The sequence below is a fragment of the Dipodomys spectabilis genome, unplaced genomic scaffold (assembly GCF_019054845.1).
Source record: "Dipodomys spectabilis isolate Male_0828 unplaced genomic scaffold, ASM1905484v1 ptg000266l, whole genome shotgun sequence".
NCBI classification, from domain to species: Eukaryota; Metazoa; Chordata; class Mammalia; order Rodentia; family Heteromyidae; genus Dipodomys; species Dipodomys spectabilis.
In genome coordinates this window covers 182,234-203,037 of record NW_024870943.1, presented here as the reverse complement: position 1 = coordinate 203,037, position 20,804 = coordinate 182,234, and the positions used below count along the sequence as shown (strand labels likewise).

At 49.3% G+C, this 20,804-nt stretch overlaps 2 pseudogenes; both read right to left on the bottom strand.

Moving 5' to 3' along the window:
- Nucleotides 1-19,188, bottom strand: part of LOC122125858 — a 48,007-nt pseudogene extending 28,819 nt beyond the window's left edge.
- The window catches only part of LOC122125473, a 260,765-nt pseudogene that overhangs the window by 198,610 nt on the left and 41,351 nt on the right, over nucleotides 1-20,804 (bottom strand).

Here is a 20,804-nt window from a genome sequence, read left to right as displayed (position 1 = left end):
CTAGGGGTCAGGACACTCAGCGTGACTGCTTAGGACTAAGTGTCCTCACAGAAAAGGGCAGAGACCAAGGCCCCATGACCCTCCCCCAACTCCCACTAAGACCTGAGGTCCGACTGTTTCTACACCTTTATTTTTTTGTGAAAAGAGGGAAAAAAGGAATAAAATATAAACAATACAGTTGACACAAATAAACCACCTGGGGGGGTTGGGCGGCGGGAAGGGGAGAGAGGTGGGAGGCGGGTGCGGATGGGGTTCCCATCTCAGCAGCAAGAGGCAGTGACCCGGATGCTCGCATCTCTCCCTACAGGGCAGGAGTGCCGCCTTCCTCCTGGCTGCTGTCCATCCCACTGCGTGTCCCTCAGCCTTTGGGAGGGGGCCGGGCGCCATCTCCCCAGGCAGCTCAGGGAACGTGCGTGGGGCCAGGTCTGGGATCAAGCCAAGCACAGGGAGGGCTGTCAGGGACACACTGGCTCCGTGAGGGAGGATCTCAGAGAGGGCTAAGCCGAGGGTGGGCCAGAGGCTGGCACTGAAGGCCCAAGCACTGGCTCTTCTTCCAGTATCAGGCAAGAGACAGAACTGGAGGAACAGGAATGGGCCGGCTCAGAAGTCCAGCCTGGCCCTCTTGCGCCCCTGCCCAGGCCCCACCACCCTCTCCACATCCAACTGCCTGTCTGGCCCCCTATCCCCTGCCTGGCACTGCCACCCTCTGGCCCTCCCGGGCCCCTGTCCGGGCACCACCACCCCTCCTACCTGCCACTGCCCGCCAACCCCCAACTCACCCTGGTCAAGGCCTCCTGGGCAAAGTATTTGACGGCCACATCCTGGTCCTGGGTCAGCTTCTCCAGGACTGGCTTGACCTCGCTCTTCAGGGTGCTGGAAGCAGAGGGGAAAGGGCCGGACATGAAGCTGATGGGTCCCACAGCTGGGAACTCATTTCAGGCCTGGCCACCCCCTGGGGAATTACAACTTGCATCTCCAGATGACTAGTGATGCTGAGCCATCCTTCCCCTCCCTTCCCTTCACATCCCACTCCCCAGAAGGCTCACCACAGCCACTGATGACTCCTCAGTCTACAGTGAAGCCGACACTGGGAGGAAGCAGCAGGCAGCAGTGGCAGCTGAACACAGTGGTGCACATCTGGAATCCCAGCCACTGAGGAAGCCCTAGCAATAGCTAGGCGTGGTGGCACCCATTATCCTAGCGGTGTGAGCAGCATGCACAGACCAGGCAGCCTGGGCCACACATGCACTCTGTGAAATATAACAAAGGCAAAAAGTGCTGGGGGCATGGCTCAAGTGGCAGAATGCTTGCCTAGCGAGGTCAACCCTCAGTATCACCACAAAGGAAGAAACAGTGTAGCTGGAGAGGAGCATAAGAACAGCGAGTCCCAGCTCACCTGTTGTGGAGGATGGGCCTGATCTTCTGCAGGGACTTGGCCACATTGAAGCGGACGTTGGCGATGGGGTCCCCAGCCAAGTGCACGACGGTGGGCAGCATGTGCTTGGTGGTGATGTCCTTCCTGCACACCTCCGACAGAACCTGGCCAAGCATGGGCACACGATCAGTACAGGCAGCTCCTGGCACCTGGGTCCGGGTGGCGAGGCTAAACCAATCCTCAAAGGCATGGAAATGGTGTGCACAACTGACAACACCTCCCCGCGACTATGATTTACAACGAGTTCAACTCTGAACATCCAGGAAACAATGTGTCTCACACCAGCTCACCCACACCCAGGCCAAGGGTGCCGGAGGCCTGGAGCCCACCCAGCTCCAGAAGTGTACTGCTGGCCCTGGCCTCCATCCTCTCCACTCCCAAGCTTGGTTTCACGGTGGGGCCGGCCGTGCCCCTCCCCTGGCAAGCTGGCACCTGGGTGCAGGTGTGGTGCGGGCCACACTTATGTTTATGCAGAAAAGGGTGGTCATGCAGTGCAGGTAGTTGGGGTGTCCGGAGATAGCTAGCATCTTGGGGATCATGGTGGCATGTGCCCACTCCTTCCCAAACTTCTCCATCAGCTTCTTGAGGTTGCTGGTGGCTGCCTCACGGATGGCATAGACTGCAAGGGTGACAGGAAGTCCATGGGGGAGTTTTAGAGTGGGTCATGGCTCAGTGCCAGCCTTCCCCAGGGTTCCAACAGCGGGGGGCAGGACACAGACAGAACAGCTGCATGGCCCCACCCACTGGCTGCCAGCTCCTTCTGGCAGGACTCACCATGGTCCACCAGCCATGCCATGCACAAAAATTTGAGTTTCCCGTCAAAGAATTCCACTCCCTGCCATAGGAGAGGGGGTGAGGGAGTCTGGCCTGCCTCCTCTCCCCTCCCCACCATACCGGGCATGCCCTGGATCATGCACCATCTGCCCAGCAAGCAGGGGCATGTACTCGATGATGGCCAGCCGCACCCGCCACTTGGCATCCTCGGCTAGCTCCACGATGGCGAGGAGCAGTGACTAGGACAGCTGCCAGATGTCGATCACCTTGTTCACGCAGTCCAGGTTGGAGATGATATTCAGCCGCAACTCCGGGCACTGCAGAGGATGGGGCTCCAGTGATGCCTGGCCCAAGGCGGCCCAGAATGGAGGGAGGGGAGTGCCACCCCACAGCAACACTCTACAGACCTGCCATCTCCCCAGGGCCACTGCCCAGCCCCAACCTGTCCCCAGGGACACAGTGACAAGACCACATACAGAGCCACACTTAAGTGATGGAGGCTTGGGCATCATATGACACCTGCAGTCATTCTGAGAGAACTTGCAGGAATCATGAGGAAAAATAACACAATGGGAGAAGAAAGGTGAGCCCCAGCTCTGCCCAGGACAGCTGTGTCAGGACCCAATTGAGGCTGGAGCCAGGAGGGCGGAGTCATGGCACTTGGCCCACCAGTATTGAGACTTGCCCCTTTCATTCCTGTCACCTCAACTCCCTCCACTGACATGAGATCCACCAGAGCACAGCCCTGCCTCCAGGGCAAGCCTCATCCATGCCATGCTCCCACTATCCAGCAGGGCCGGGGCAAACACAGCAGGTGCTCCATGACAGAAAGGGTTTGAACTGCTTCTGCCTCCCAGATTGTGAGCTCTGTTCAACCCCACACATACATGCTTACCCATCACACATCGACTCATCACTCAGCTCAGAAGCCCCCCCACTGGACTCCATGATAGCCATCAATCACCTTGGCAGGGGGCTAGGGGAGGGGAGATTCACCTAGTCCCTCAGCTGGGCCAGGAAGAGGAGCAGGAGGTGCTCGAGGGTGTTGTCTTTGCCCAGGATGGGAGAGAGGCCCATGGTGACGGAGGCAGGGCTGACTTCACCTATTGGTTGGCATCTGACACCAGTTCCTGGGAGGGAAAAGGGAGGGAGGCCCCAGGTGCCCTGCTTCAGCCTTCTCTGCACATGATTGACAGGGGGCATGAATGTGGGCTGCAGGGTCCATGCCTCCATCTCCTTGGCTGCAGCCTGTGACCCAGGTGCCTGGGGCATTTCCACAGCCTGTTCTGTGCCCTCTTTCCTGTCCAGCTGACTCCCTCCGCCAAACCAGTTACCTTGATGCACGGTAAGATCTGGGTCATGATCACGATCTCCAGACAATCTGCGGAGAGGTTCTTGCAGAACTCTGCGGACCAGGCTGAGTGATGAGATGGAGCCCACTGCACCTCCACCCTAGCCCCCCTCCTTATGCATGGGCCATGGGCACCCACCTTTCACTTTGTGGGAGGCCACGGCCCTCACCTCGGCCTCACAGTCCTTCATCAGGTTCTGGAAGGCGGGCACCAGGTCTGTCTTGGTGATCTCAGGCCTCACTGCTTTCTGGAGCTGGAAACCCAGAACCAGGAAGAGGTGGGGTGTGTGGAGTGAATGGGGGTCTGGCAGCCTCTCTCAGCTATTGAGGCCAAAATCTAGGTGGAAGCGGTGCAGGTGTGGAGATGGGGCAGGCTGCTCTTCCCAGAGCCAGCCCTCATCTCCAGCAGCATGCGCCAAAACCACAGACCTTAGTTCACATTATCCCAAGTGGGGCTTTCTGTGACCTGATCCACAAACATGCCAGCGATGCAGAGTCTCCTGCTTTTACATTTATACTAAAATATAGTGTGCTGAGTCACTAAATGGGCAGGGGAGCTAAGGAGAGACTCTTCAGAAGAGGGAAGAATGGCAAAGAAACACATGAGGAAATGCTCATCATCTCTGGGCAGCACAACAACCCTGAGATTCCATCTTAATCCAGTTAGATTGGCCAGCATTGTGAATTCGAAAAAATGCTGGTGGATATGTGGAGAAAAGGAGCCCTACTGTGCAGCTGGTAGGAATGTGAACTAGTGCAGCCACTCAGCACAGCAGTCTGCAGGTTCCTCCAAATACTACACACAGTCTTTCCCTCCCACCCACTCCTGGGCATCTACACTGAGCATCATGACAAGGACACCTGCACACCCATGTTCACTGCCACAGTACTCACAATAGCCAAGATATGGAAACAGCCCAGATGCCCCACAGTAGATGAGTGGACCCACAAAATGTGAACAATGGTACTTTACACAGTCATTAGGAAGAATAAAATAATGTCATTTGCAAGGAAATGGGTGGAACTAGAACAAATCCTGAGAAGTGAGGTAAGTCAAGACTGGAGATTAATGGTGCATGTTCTCTCTGATATAAGGAAGTTAGATCTAAAATGCACTGGGATATGACAAATGCCACAGGATTCCAGAGACTCACACACAGTGAGACCATAGGAGAGTAGTCTTAGGAGAGAATCACAAAGGCCCAATGCCTAAGCGTCTCTTCATATTTATATAAAATATATAAAACAAAACCCAAGATGTGGAAACAAAATACACATATATTTTTTGGTTTTAGCTTTTGATACTTCTGTGTTCTTTATCTGATAAAGAGTCTGTTCTCATGTTATCTCTGGGAGGGTACAGGGAGGGAAAAAGGATAGAAAGAAAAGTGCATCCATGGAGCTCACAGGACACCGATGAATGTGAACTGCACAACTCATGGGTAGAGATGGGAGGGAGGGGCTGGGAGGGAATGAGAGAACAGCGGACACTCACTGTACAAAAGGAAATGTCCTCATTCTCTGACTCATGCATGCCATTGTAATCCTTCTGTATATCCCTTCTATAATAACAGTACACATGTACAAAATGGGCTGTGCACAGCAGCTCAAACCTACAATCTAGCTAGCTGTACAGGAGGCAGAGTTAGAGAAATGGAGTCCAAGGTTAGCTTAGGCAAAGGTGGAGATCCTAGCTGAAAAATAAATCCAAAGTATAGGGTGTGCCTCAAGAAGGGGGCACCTGCCCAGCGAGCACAAGACCCCAGTTCACAGCCCCAGTTACCAGTATGAACACACGTCTGGATGAATGTGTGTCTAGTGACTCTGCCTTTTCTTGGTTGCCAGAGATGCCTTACACTTGCTCCTGACCATCGCTTGCTCCGGACCACCACCAGAGCCGATGGGTCCACACTAAGGGGCACACACAAGGGTAGCCCCCGAAGGGACTCATGCTCTTTTACCAGTGTAAGTGGTATGGAGTGCGAGTGGGCAGTCCTGTTTCTACCTCAGCTCCTTGTCTGTCTGCAGCTTCTACTCCTGGGCAGGACAAGAGTCTCCCTTGGAGCTCAGGACAGAGAGCTTCACTTTCCCACCTTTCCAGGTCCTTGCCGTGTACAAAGCAGGGCGAGTGACAGCTTCCCAGTGTGAATGTGCCCCCCTGACCCTGCCAAGATCCAGCCCTGGCTTCTCTGCCCAGGGACATCAGGCTGCCTGCTCCCATGCAGGACAGACACGCGTCCATCTTCCCTTCAGCCTTGGCCCTGCATGTGCACTGCAGGCCTCACGCACCTCAGTGAACTTGTCGGCCACCATGGAGCGGACATGCCAGGACCTGTCCTCGGCCACCTGGCGCAGTGTGGGCATCACCAGGGCCCCCAGGTCCTCCTGGGGCAGGAGCTGGGCAATGTTCACACTCACCTCCACCGCCAGCAGCCGCACAGAGACCTGGGGAGCAGAAGGAGTGCTGAGTGTCCAAGGGCAGAGGGCCCAGTGGCGGAATGGGGGAGGGGGAAAAGGGGGGAGGAGGAAGGGTGGAGCAGGGACCCACCTGTTCATCAGAGGCTAGGTTGGAGAACATGGGGAAGATCTCACTCTTGACGTTGTCCAGCTCTAGGACCTTGGCGAACTCCCCCAGCATGGAAGATGCGGCCCATCCCACCATGGGGGTGTCATCTGAACAGAGGTTTTGTAAGTACCTGGGGATCTAGACTGGCGCTGGGCAGGAAGAATTCCAGGAGCCAGGAGAGATCAGAGGGCATGGACCCTTGGGTGCCATGGTTGTTTCCCAGGGCATAGGAGGCTTCACTCAGGATAGGAGGAAGAGTAGGAGGGGGGCCTTTGGCCAGGGCAGACAAGGGAGCATCAGGTACGGTTACTGCGCATTCATACTCACATGGGAGGGGTAGGGGACTGCCACTGAGGCCCAGCAGGTGAGCTGACCTGAGGGGACAGGACAGGGGCAATTGGGCAGGTGGTGGCAATGGAGCCCCGTATTCACTGGTAGAGCTCTCCTTTCACAGCGCTGGACACTCACAGGTAGCAGAGGGAGAAGAGGCCGCAGGCCAAGGTGTGGGAAGTGAACCAGTCGCCCAACGCCAGCCATTTCACCAGGGGCATGAAATGGGCTTCGAGGTCAGAAGGCAAGTGCTCATGGGAGATGGCCCGCAAGGACTCCACCGCGTTGTCCCGCACCATTGTCTCCTCCACCGTGGCGAGCGACTCCAGTGGGGCCTGCAGGGGCGGGGGAGGGGCGGGTGGCACTGATGCTCTGCTCAGTCCTCCAGCCTTGAGGCCATCCCCCTAGACAGCACCCAGCCCCCCTACCAACGCTGCTCCATGGCTCCTGTCTCTGCTCCAGGGATGAGAACAAGGACCCCGCATGCCACTCACCAACAGGCAGTGCACGTACTCTGGGCTCCCCACCAGGCCAGTAAAGATTCCCAGCTGCTCAGCCAGGGCCAGAAGGACCTCATCCTCATCATAGATGGTGTCTATAGGGGCAGGGCATTCCCATCACAGCCCACCCTGGGACCCCGGCACCCTGGGATCCCGGTCCCAAGATCACAGGCTTGCTGTCAGTACCCACAGTTTTCCCATATGGCCAGCACAGAGAACAAGATAGGAGCTGGGGATGGGTGGGGGAGCACTGAGTGACAGGACCACTCTACACCCCTCAGGGAGGGGAGACTGAGTCCCATCCTGTGCAACACTGTGGCAAGCAGATTTCCTGTTCAGGTCAGCTCACACTCTCAGCACAGTTCTCTGCCAAAAATCCTTTTCTATCTGTTCAGACTCGGTTCAGCTACTGCCTCCTGGAGACTTTGCAGGCTGTCCCCTTCGCCCAGCCTGCCCCCAACCACCGGCCCCTGTGCCCGGCTCCCACCCAAAGACAGGGTCAAGCCCAACCACAGTCTCAGGCCTCAGGCCTGGGCAGGGCAGGCCAGGACACCGGCGATCTCTGGGATTCTTCCTTTCTGACCTAGGACTCACCACAAGAAGCGCAACACCCAGGGCTCAGAGCACCACCTTGAGAACCCTGAAACTACACTGCTGTCCTTTAAGATGCGAGCCTGGCATTTTGCTCTACCCCACAATCATGCTGCAGTAATCGCTTACAAAACCAATCCTGCATGTTCTGCTGGCGTGAGGCTGAGGCTTCTGCTTTTCTGTCTGGACAGCACCACCTTTTCCTAACGGACATGGCACCTGCCACATGCAACTGGAGATGCTCCCAGGCAGCAAGTCCAAAGAAGGGACCTTACATCCCTTGGAGCTCTGAGCCCCATGTGTCTAGATACCTGGCAGCTCTTGGTCTGAAGCTTCCACATTCCCCCCATCCCAAGCCCCAATTCTTTCCACCCATGCAGGCAGAACATTGTCTGATGAGACTGTCCTCCCAGCTGACACTTAGGTGTTAAACGGACTGAACGCTCTCCATGTCTCTAGTACGAGTCACACGACTGTGTCCACCTGGCAGAGCCCGAAGCAGGTCTCAGGCTGGGAGTCTCACTCCGGGTCTGCGGCTGCTTTCCAGCAGACTTTCAAGAGGACATCCTGCCTCCACCTTTCTTTTCCTCAGCCTTCCCTCAACGCAGTCCTGCAGTACATAAAGCTTGTCTACCTGCCCCTCAGCCTCTGTACCCCATCATCTAGGGCCTCTACCAAGGGCTTCTCTTATTAAGCAGAAGCCATCTCCAGGCATCCCCACTGCACTGGGCCCCACGATTACCCACCTGTAAGGAAGGGGAGGAGTTCACTTCAAGTCCTTTCCACTCCAAGGGCGAAGGCGATGGTGGACAGCATCTTGATGCTGTTGAGGTGAAGCTGAGGAGAGAACAAGGAGGGAGAATGTCAGTAATCCCAGACTCAAGAGAGCTCCACAGTGCTGGGAGCAGACGCTCAGCACACCCACCATGCCCTATTCTGACCTGGAGCTCACAGTTCAATAGAAACAGTGCACTTTCCGAGTTCACTTAAGATCAGACACGCTGCCCACCACTGGCTACTACACCACATACTCCACTTAGTAGCAGCCACAGCCTAGCATGCACGCATGCATGCTCTGGGCCAGGCCCTAGACAAGGCACACACACCTGCGACCTCACTGAACCCTCAAAGCAATTGTACAAGGTGCTAAGCTGGCTCACAGTGTCAATCCTGTGAGGCACAGCATAAGGCAGAACCTCTGGCCAGCTCACAGAAGTAAGAGGATGGCTGGCAGAGCAGGCATTTAAACACAAGACTTTTGGCTAATGGTGATGATGAGAGAACAAACAATAGCATAGTATTACTACAAAAACAAAAGTCAGGTATGCTGATGCACACCTGTAATCCCAGTACTCAGTGAACTGATGTGGAAGATTTGTGACTTCAAAACCATAGTAAAATCTTTTCTCGAAATAACAATGACAATAGAGGGGCAACCTCAGCCATGTTGTGGGCAACACCATGGGTGAATGGGAACCTGAGACTGTACAAGTGGTTCTGGGTGCACAGTTTCGGGCTCATTAACTCCCTCTGGAATGCAGGCCATAGAACCTGAGCTTTGTTTCAGAAGAGGGCCATGGTAATTACTGTGCCCAACGTTTCCATCTCAGAGCCATCGCAGCAGAATCCTGACCAGTGTCTGATGGTACATCCCAAGACACATTACGGAATGGGTTCAGCCCCACGTGACAACAGGAGGGCCACAGGGTGCAGGTGGAGCCACTGCTAGGCTCCCAGCCTGGCCTTGTCAGCACCCTGTCACACCCTTTCTGCTTGATCACACTTTGACACAGTCTTCCCCATCCAATGAAGTCTGCATAAAAAAAGAGAACAAAACGAGAGGTTTTGGAGAGCTTCCAGAGAGCTGAAGATGTGAGAGTTTGTGGAGTGTAGGGAGTGTAGGCAAGACACTCGGCTCCCGGGGCATTGCCATACACATCTTTTCAGTAGCATCCTTTATGGTGAACCCATGAGGATTTGTCCCTGGTCCTGATTCCTTTGAGCTGATCAGCTGCATGTGGGGGCAGAGTCAGAAACACAGCAAGCAACCTGGACCTTCACATCTGCAGCAGGGGAATTAGGGTGAGAACTGAACCAAATTAGAAGGGCCGGGCTGTGTCTGCTGTTGCATAAGGAAATACTCTGGTGGTAGAGCACCAGCCAGTGAGCAAAAGCGTCAGATACCCAGTTGAAGTTCTAATCTCAGATAAAAAAAAAGAAAGAAAAAAAGGAAATGCTTGCTTTCTATTGGGGAGAAACGATCACACTTTTCAGGGCCAAAGCTTTTCTGTGGACTGTGCTGGAAATGTGGAGAAAAATCAGGGAATTTTGTTTGTCTTTACACACGGGCTGTGAGCTAGTTCCCAGTCCCGAGACAGTGTTAGTGAACAAGAAAGTAGTATATATTGGTGAGTGTTTCCACATCCCATGTTAAGTTTACTCTGAATTGAGGGTCGGTCCTAGAGCCAACCACAGTGTCCTCCTAAGCACCCCTAAGTCTTCTCCTAAGCTGGAGAAGACTCAGTACACAGAGGGCACAGTCTGGGAACAGAGGCAGGGGGAGGCTGAGGATACACCCATAAGTCCAAGAAAATCAAGAACCATAACTGGGCCTGAAGTGAGGAGAGGAGCTCAGAGTGGATCCCCATAGTATCTGTGAATGTAAGCCACAGGGTGAGGCTATTTCCCAGCAGCCCCAGAGAACAGGGGCATCAAATTCTCGTTGTGTGTTCACATGAGGAGAGAAGCAGCAGGGAGACCCTCCCTCCTCTGAGGAAACCAGGCTGGGAGCAAGGGACACCCGCCTAGTCCAGCCTGTGTAGACAAGTCCTAACCCCAAAGCTCCAATTGCGACCACTGCAGTGGACTGCAAACCCTCCCTGTGTGCTTCTCCTGCCTAGCTCCAGTGCATGGAAAACAATGACATCCCATGCGCTGAGTGCAGTGACATCGCTGAGACCAGCTAACCCTGGTAGGCCCAGAAGGCCTCCTCCCCCAGGGCATGGCAGACCAGGAAGCTGCACTGAGGTGAAGAGTAGGCCCCACATCCCGGGAAGGCCAAGAGTGACTGAGAGCTTCCCTGCAGATGAGCCTCTCATCAAGGCATTATGCATCTCTTTAGGATCACAATGGAACTGATGAAGAGTTAGGTAAATAATGCAGCTGGGCTTAGTGATGTGCACCTGAAATGCCAGCACTGAGGAGGCTGAGGCAAGAGGATACTAGGTTCAAGGCTAGCCTGGACTACAGAGTTGAGACCCTGTCTTTAAAAGCAAAAAAGGGACTGGGAAAGTGGCTCAGTGATAGACTGTTTGCCTTGCATGCAGGAGGCCCTGGGTTTGATTCCTCAGCACCATATAAGCAGCAAATGCCTGAAGTGGCACTGTGGCTCAAATGTTAGAGCCATAGCCTTAAGTTGAAGAGTTGAAGGACAGTGTCCAGGCCAAGTTCAAGCCTCATTACCGACCAAAAAAAAAAAAGAATAGAAAATGAGGGGCTGGGAAGTAGGTCAGTGGTAGACTGATTGTATTGCATGCATGATGACCAGAGTTCAAATCCTCGGCATCACCTAAGCAGAAAAAGCCAGAAGTAGTGGTGTGGCTCTAGTTGTATAATGTTAGCCTTGAGCTGAAGAGCTGAAGAACATCACTCTGGCCCAGAGTTTAGGCCCCACAATGGACAGAAAAAAAAACAATAGAAAATGAAATATTTAGGCATATTCTCAAGAATATGTAGGTCCTTGAACACCATATCTACTGTGGCACTATTCACCACAGCCAAGAAACAACCCAGAAGCTCCATGGTGTCTGCAGAGAAATGAGTGAAACTGAACATGGTCATGTGGAGCAAAGTCAGCCACGTTTAGAGCACTGGAGTCAGAGGCCTAACTGTGGATGAATGCATAAAGAAGATGTAGCCTAGTCAGTCAGTGCTGGAGTCCCCGGCCAGAGGCGTGAGCTTCATATACCACCCCTCCGGGTGCCTCTGAGGACCTTTCATCAGGATTTTTCAGTCTGAGGCACAGTTCAGTGTCCAGGATGATGAACGCTGACATGGATGTTGATGCTGAAAATCAGATGGAACTGGAGGAAAAAGCACGACATGAATCAAGTGTTGGAACTCCAACACACACTTGAAGATCTCTCAGCAAGAGTAGATGCAGTTAAGGAAGAAATCCTGAAGCTAAAATCAGGTGACCACGTTTTTGTACAATATAGAGAAAACCTCATGTCTGCTTCTAGTGTTTTCCAAACAACTGACATGAAAGGCAAAAGAAAGTAAGGGACTGAGTTCCCCTCTCATTTACGGAATTGCTGCTTCTCTCTCCCTCTCTCTCTCCTTTTCCTTCTCTCCATCCCTTCTCCCACCCTCCTTCTCTCCCCCCTTTAAAACCTGGAAAGATTCCAAACGTTACAGTATCTTTGTTTGTGGCTTCATTGAATGTTTATAAAAATAATTTCAAATCTAGGCAAAATTAACTACTTAACAAGGGACTTTCATGAGTCTGGGTATTATGTTAGTCTAAGAAAATGTGCAGATGTGTTGTAGAGACTTTATAATTAGAATTGCATATATTTATGAAACTTGAAAATGAATGTTTTTTTGAATTTGCTTTTATTACATGCTTACTTAGTAAGATATACAAGAAAATAACCATGTTGTGAAAATACGACCAAAATCATGTACTGAATGCACAGCTGTATGTATGTACCTGTTCACCATTGTGTGCCTCTCCTCCATCTGCCTCATCCTCCCCATTTACCTTCTCCTAAGTCAAGATAGTTTCACATTTGTAAAAGTGCTTGGAGTAGTAATCACCCGACAGTAATCTGATCTGTAAGTCCTGAAGTTAACCAAAACCTTGCCTAAAGTTTGTCAGTTGTACTTTCTAATAATAAGATAGGACTGATGGTTTCTCTTTAACCATTTGAAAACAGATTTGGGCTATAAAGAGGATTTTAAGTTGAAACTAAATTATCAAATTTAGATCTGTTTAAAAACAAAAAACCAACTTACTTTTGCACCAAATAACTCACTTGCTATCTGAAAAGATAAGAATTTTGGTTATGGGCTGTGAAGGTGGTTCAGTGGTAGAGTGCTTGCCTTGCATGTATGAGGCCTTGGGTTCCATTCCTCAGCACCACATAAGCAAAAAGAAAAAAGCCGGAAGTGGTGCTATGGCTCAAGTTGTAAAGCATTAGCCTTGAGCTGAAGAGCTGAGGGACAGCCCCCAGGCCTAGAGTTCAGGCCCAAAGACCGGAACCCCTCCTCTAAAAAAATGAATTTTGGTTATGTATCGATTAGATGTAGAAAGTCTGGGAGGAATACATAGAAATAGGTAATGAATAATGTGATAAATGTAGCAACCAACTCCAAATGTTTTCACTCCAGATTTGTATTGTCTCTGGCACAGGACAGATTTCCAGTGAATATATATATATATATATATATATATATATATATAAATATATGAAAATTGGTTAAGTTTGACTGATCTTACATACACCACATGCTATGCTATTCCAACTCTAGGGTTTGGTTGCAAGGTTTATTTGTTGTACCTAGTCAATTAACTGTTACCAAATTCCTTGAAGAGTATACTGGTGTTAGAATCACGAATGAGATAATTTTATTTGTATAATAATTGGTAAGCTCAGTATTTTTATCTCACTCTGTAAAGGCAACTAATTGGTTGGTAGAATTTTAGGCATTCTCATAACAATTTCTAAAAATTTAGTTCATAGATTCCATTTGGTAAACGAATCAATATCAGCAGTAATATTAAGAGATTATACTAGGAAACGAGATCCACTAATATAGCTTATGGTTATTAGATTTGAACTACAGATGCAGAAAAGGCCTTTGATAAAATTCAACATTCATTCATGCTAAAAGCTCTGGAGAAAATAGGAATAGAAGGAACATTTCTAAAAACAATAAAAGCCATTTATGACAGACCAATAGCCAATATTATACTTAATGGGGAAAAGCTACAACCAATCCTCCTAAAAACAGGAACAAGGCAAGGATGTCCACTGTCTCCACTCCTCTTCAACATAGTCCTAGAACCCTTAGCCAGGGCAATAAGGCAAGAAAAAGACATTAAAGGGATCCGCATAGGGAAAGAAGAAGTGAAACTATCCCTTTTTGCAGACGACATGATACTATACCTCCACGATCCCAAAAACTCCATCCCCAAACTTTTAGAAATCATAAGTCACTTCGGCAAAATAGCAGGATACAAAATAAACCCACAAAAATCAGTTGCCTTCCTATACACTGATAACGCACAGGAAGAGAGGGAAATAAAGGGAGCAACCCCATTCACAATAACCTCCCAAAAAATAAAATATTTAGGAATTAACCTAACCAAAGATGTAAAAGAACTATTTAATGAGAACTATAAAAAGTTAAAGAAAGAAATTGCAGAAGACACTAGGAAATGGAAAGACCTCCCATGCTCCTGGATAGGCCGACTTAATATAGTAAAGATGGTGATACTTCCAAAATTAATATACAAATTCAATGCAATTCCTATTAAAATCCCAATGACGTACATCACTGAAATACAGAAAACAGTCCAAAAATTTATATGGAACAACAAAAGACCTAGAATAGCCAAAACAATTCTAGGGGATAAAGACAATATGGGAGGGCTATCCATGCCGAACTTCAAACTCTACTACAGAGCTATAATCACAAAGACAGCATGGTACTGGCACAAAAACAGACCCGAAGACCAATGGAACAGAATAGAAGATCCAGATATAAATCCACAGGCCTACAGCCAGCTGATATTCGACAAAGGAGCCAAAGACATACAATGGAAGAAACACAGCCTCTTCAACCGCTGGTGCTGGGAAAACTGGGCAGCCACATGCAGAAAACTAAAAGTGGACCCCAGCCTATCACCATGCACCAACATCAACTCAAAATGGATTAAAGACCTTAACATTAAACCTGAATCTCTGAAACTACTGCAGGACAGAGTAGGAGAGACACTTGAACTAATAGGCACAGGAAGGAACTTCCTGAACAGAGTCCCAGGGTCACAACAAGTTGGAGAGAGACTCGACAAATGGGACTACCTTAAAATAAAAAGCTTCTGCACAGCTAAATCTATCGCAACTAAGCTAGAAAGACAACCAACTAATTGGGAAAAAATATTTACCAGCAATATATCAGACAAGGGGTTAACATCCTGTATATACAGGGAACTCAAGAAACTAATCCCTCCCAAACCTAACAAACCAATTACTAAATGGGCAAGGGAACTAAAGAGGGACTTCTCAAATGAAGAAATAAAAATGGCAAAGAAACACATGAGGAAATGTTCATCATCCCTGGTGGTGAAGGAAATGCAAATAAAGACAACCCTGAGATACCACCTTACCCCAGTCAGAATGTCCCACATCCACAAATCAGCCAACGACAAATGCTGGAGGGGATGTGGAGAAAGAGGAACCCTATTACACTGCTGGTGGGAATGTACACTTATACAACCACTTTGGAAAGCAGTCTGGAGGGTCCTTAGAAAGCTAAAGATTGACCTCCCTTACGACCCAGTCATACCACTTCTAGGCATCTACCCTGAACAACAGGAACCAATATACAAGGACACGTGCACCTCCATGTTTATTGCAGCACTGTTCGCAATAGCTAGGATATGGAAACAACCTAGGTGCCCCACCACAGATGAATGGATCCAAAAATTGTGGTATCTATACACAATGGAATATTATGCAGCCATTAGAAATGACAAAATAATGGCATTTGCAGGGAAATGGATGGAGCTAGAAGGAATCATGTTGAGCGAGGTAAGCCAAGAACGAAGAGACAAACGGTACATGGTCTCCCTCATAAGTGGATGCTAAATCCAAAAGGTTAGTGATACGACAAAACTAACAGGACTTAAGAAACAAAGAACTCCCGCTCATCTGGTTGAACCACTACTAAATATCCTCATGCTGCTGATCACAAATATGGTATATAACATGTGAACACTGTTATATATTACAGACTGTGGTAGACAATTTGCTCCAGGGAAGTTAGAATGAACTTGTGACTTTGAAATTATGTAATCATTTAATCACAATCAAAAAAAAAAAAAAAAAAGAACCTCGGGGAAGGGAGGGAGGGAGGGGATGGTAGGGGGAAAACAATGGAGGGGGTAACAATGTTCAAGAGGAAGTGTACTCATAACCTCACTCATGTAACTGTGACCCTCTGTATAGTAGCTTTACAATAAAAAAATAAAATTAAAAAAAAAAAAAAAAAAAAAAAAAAAAAGAAAATGAGTAGGGAATTAGAGAATGAAGCTACCTCCTCAGAAATGACCAGGCATGAAAATAGATCAACCTGCTTTCAGGAATATGCATGAAATACTTACTTCTAATCTCCAAATGGGGTCTCTAGGGATGAAAACATTTTAAGAAAAAAATGGCCATTATTGCCAAAGAAACTCCTGTACAGAAATGTCTCATTCTTTTTTCTTTCTTTCTTTTGGGCCAGTCCAGGGGTTTGAACTCTGGGCCTGGATGCTGTTGCTGAGCTCTTTTATTCCAGACAGGCACTCTACCACCAGAGAGTGGAGATAAGAATTGGAGATAAGAATCTCATGGGCTTTCTTCACCAGGCTGGCTTTGCACCTTATTCTCTGATATCAGGCTCCTGAGATTGCATCAGTACAGGGTTCCATTTTTCTTTTCTAACACCATATATGATGATAAAACAAAAGGAGACTGAGATGAGGAAGGCTGGGAAGGTGGCTCAGGGGTAGAGTGCTTGCCTAGCATGCATGAAGCCCTGGGTTCAATTCCTCAGCAGCACACACATGAAAAAAGACAAATGGTGCTGTGGCGCCAATGGTAGAGTGCTAGCCTTGAGCAAAAGCAGCTCAGGAACAGTGCCCAAACCCTGAGTTCAAGTCTCAAAACTGGAAAAAAAAAAAGGGAAGAGACACTTTGGGTAAGAATCTTTGGGGACACATGGCTTATACACCGCTGAGGTTGTTTACAGTCATCTCGCTTCAGGCCTTAGTGTCTCTTGCCAGCCTACTGGGATCCAGGAGAATTAAGCGACTGCACCACTCCCCTGTCCCCTGGAGAAGCACCCACTTGAAAGTGAAAAGTGTCTTGATAATTGTCACATGGGGGAAAAGAAAAAGTTTACTGAGAACTTGGCTTGCCACCCCAGGTGAAGGGAAAATCACCACTCCCGCGGGAGACGACCACAGCTGCCGCCCTCCTGGACCCCTATCTAAGTAGCCCTCTGAAGCTCTGAAGTGCCCATGTGCATCTCAGAAATGACCCGCCCTGCCACGCACATCCTGAGGGAAGAGGCGAGCACTTGTGTTCACTGCCACTGGAAAGGCGCAGCCTGCAGGAGAGACCCCTGGTTCCCAACTCTGGCTAAGGTATCACCTTAGGATCAGGGATTCTGCATTGATCCTGGATGCATAACAAAGCCACAGGAAAGGATAGGAATGGGCTAGGACAGTGAAAAGAACTGGGGTTCTAGGCCCCCCACCCCCAAGCTCTGTTGATTCCTCACTTCTTCTTCCTAACAGAGTCTGTCCTGGTTTATGACAAGTGAGGAGGAATCCTGAATGTCCAAGGGCTGGGGAAGATGTGTTCACATCAGCGACTCTAGAATGGCATTTGAACCTAAAATTGCCCCTCTTGTTATCTGTCATTCACCTCTTCCTTCACCCGCACCATCCCCACCACAGACCTGGTTCATCTTCCTGGTATTTCTTCTGTGCAATATGGGCTCGGTGTTGAGGAAAGGGTGACACCTAGGACCCACGCCCGCAGCCAGTGTACTGAGGTATAAATGCATGTGACCATGGGTTTGTGTCACCCATGTTTCAAGTTTCTTCCTTTAGTTAGTCAGAGAGCTTGAACTTGAGTCTTGCCCATGTTCCTTAAACCCATTTTGCTCAAAGCTAGGCCTCTACCACTTTGAGCCACAGGTCTACTTCTGGTTTGCTGGTGCTTAACTGGAGAAAAGAGTCTCACAGACTTTCCTTCTCTGAGCTGGCTTTGAATTGGGAATCCAAGGTCTCAGCCCCTGAGTAGCTAGGATTACAGGCTTGAACCACTAGAGCCTTGCTTGTTTAGAATCTTAGATCTGATTCTACAGAGGAGAAATGGAGCCGTCTTCATCTCAGAACCTGACTCACCTTCCTTTCATGCCATTTCTCCAGGCTCACCCATTTCCATGAACATGCCATCTTCCTCTTCACCATGGATGAATAGAATTGGATTTTTCCTAATACATGAGATACATTAGGAAAATATTTCTGGTGGTCTGAATGCTGGATGGAGAATGTTGAGTTCCCTTGGAACCATGCAGGCCTCAGTTTCCCAGGCCAGAGCCTCTGGATGAGACTCAAGGAACAGAGAGGATGGGAGATACCCATGTGCTTATGGGGGTGATCCTCTTAGGCCAGACTGTGGTTGGGTTTGTGGGTAATTTGTCTCTTCTCTCCCATTATCTATTCCTTTCCTGCATGGGGAACAGGATGAGAGCCACAGACTTGATTCTTAGGCACTTAATTGTGGCCAACCTCCTAACTCTTCTATTTAGGGGTGTTCCCCAAACCATGGAGGTTTGGGGCTGGAGAATTTTCTTCAATGATATGGGGTGCAAAATATTCTTCTATCTTTGCCGAGTGAGCAGGGGAGTGTCGATGGGTAGCACTTGCTCCCTCAGCATCTTCCTTGCTGTCAGCATCAGCCAGGGAGACTCCAGGTGGGCAGGGCTGAAGAGGAGAGCCCACAAGCACATTGTCTCCACCATCTACCTCAGCTGGGGGGTCTTCCTCTTGGTGAGCATTATTTTTCTTATGTACATGACTGGACCCAAAGCGCATGACAACATGACGAGCTTAAAGTCCTATGGATACTGTTCTTCCGTGCGTCACGATCCAGCTGCTGATGTGCTGTACATGGCCATACTGTCGGTGCCTGATGTTCTGTGTCTGGGGCTCATGCTCTGGGCCAGCACCTCCATGCTTTTTGTCCTGTACAGACACAAGCAGAAAATGCGACACATCCAGAGGACGAGTGTCTCCACCAGAGCCTCTCTCGAGTCCAGAGCCATCATAAGCGTCCTCCTCCTGGTGAGCGCCTTTGTCTCCTTTTATACCGTGTCCTTCATCTGTCACATTTGCTTGTCTGTGATTTACAACCCCAGCCCTGTGCTGTACCTTATAGCGGCATTTGCTATGGGCTGTTTCCCAGCCCTCAGCCCTTTCCTGCTCTTGAGCGGACACTCCACTCCCTGCAGCCTCCTCTTCATCTGCACAAAGAACAAAAAGGTCCTCCCCTGAGGACCACCAATCTTGCATCTCTGCTGAACTTTGCTTGGCCATTCAACAATCTCCACACCTAGATAAAAGTCATCTGCTGAGAGATAGAGGTGTGCACACATGGCCACACATGCACATTTGTATGCTATATATCTGTGTGTATGTTCATCTGTCTCTATTGTGCTGGCCCACAAAATTATATGAAAGTGGAAATGTTAGATTTTGAAATAATGCTTATTAGATCATGTCAACTTCTTCCAGAGAATCTGCCCCATTACCTGTTGGTGGTGTCAAGTTTAAGATAAACTGGTTAAACTCACCTAACATGTTTTCCTAATTCTATTGTGAGTCTTTTGATTTTTTCTTTCTCTCTTTAATAGTTCCCTATGCAATGAAGCAAATCATTCTTAAAGCCTTTTCTGTTCTGGAGAATAAAGTAGTTGGAAAGAAAATAGCAGCTGGATGGTGGTGGTTGATGGCTGTATTCTGATTTCCTGAGGAGGCGGGATATAAGAATCACAGTTCAAAACGAGTCTAGGCAGAAAACTCTCTGAGACTCTTGTTTCCAATAAACCACTAAAAGAAAAAAAAGATGGAGGTGGTGCTCTGGCTGAAGTGATAGAGCACTACCTTTGAGCAAAATCGTCCCAGGGATAGAAGAGATGCCAGAGTTCAAGCCCCACGATTGGCACAAAGAAGGAAAGAGAGAATGAGGGACACAGATAGACAGATAGACAGAGACAGACCAAGGAGAGCGAGGGAAAGCCAGCAAAAAAGGAAGGAAGGAAGGAAGGAAGAAAGAAACAAAGGAAGGTAGGTAGGAAAGAAGGAAAGAAGGAAGAAGGAGAAGGAAGCAAAGAGGAAGGAAGGAAGGAAAGAAAGAAAGAAAGAAAGAAAGAAAGAAAGAAAGAAAGAAAGAAAGAAAGAAAGAAAGAAAGAAAGAAAGAAAGAAAGAAAGAAAGAAAGAAAGAAAGAAAGAAAGGAAGGAAGGAAGAAAGGAAGGAAGGAAGGAAGGAAGGAAGGAAGGAAGTCCTGCTGGTGTAGCACTGACCACAAACATCAAGGCTCCTTCCTGACAGTTACTCCCTTAGTCTTGTCCGTGTTTATTTCTTATACATAATTTATTTTCACAACTGTTTCTTTTCCTGTGTGGTCTATGTTACATATCTCTAGACTTTCTGCTAATTCAACAAGGACACTAAGTGTACTTTTGAAAAAGCACAGTTTTTAATGTAAAGTTATTGTTGCAACACGAAGGCTCCTTGAGAAAGTCCCTTGCTTGGCTATTGTGACATTTCCTGCAGTGATCCTCAGGTCCCTTTTTGTGAGGCCACCTTACCACAGCATCTGCGGTGCAGGTCAGGGCTGCTGTGCTGAATGACAGGAGGGCCTCTGGTCCAGGGCTCTCCACCTCTACCCTTTTCTTCTCAGGAACAAATTTCAGGGTGACAGCAAGCCAGAAGTAGCACTGATGCCCTGGAGACAGTCACCAGCCCTGAACACAAAAGCTCAGGGACATGCCCCAGGCCCTGAGTTCAATTCTTGGGATGGGCACAGAAAAGGAAAGGAAGCAGATGGCAGGCCTGCCTCCAGGAGCCATCCAGGGACTATGCCAGGTGATGAGTGGACTGTGGGCTCTGAGCTAGGCGCCTCCTCCTGATCCTGAAGTTCCCACAGTCACCCCACCACAGAAAGGCTTGAACCACAGGCCCTGCTGTCCCTGCACTCCCTCCCCTCACACTGGCTTTAGCCAGATTCCCTCCACGCCCATGCCCTTATGCAGCCAAAAGTCATTACACCCAGCACACACATGCTGGGGTCTCCTTGGAGAGTTGTCTGGTGTCATTATTAACATCACACACACCTGGTCCTCTCCTGACCCCTGGTATTCCCGTCCCCAGAGGTCTTCCCTGTCTGTGTTACCTTGGAGAGCGTGGATGTGG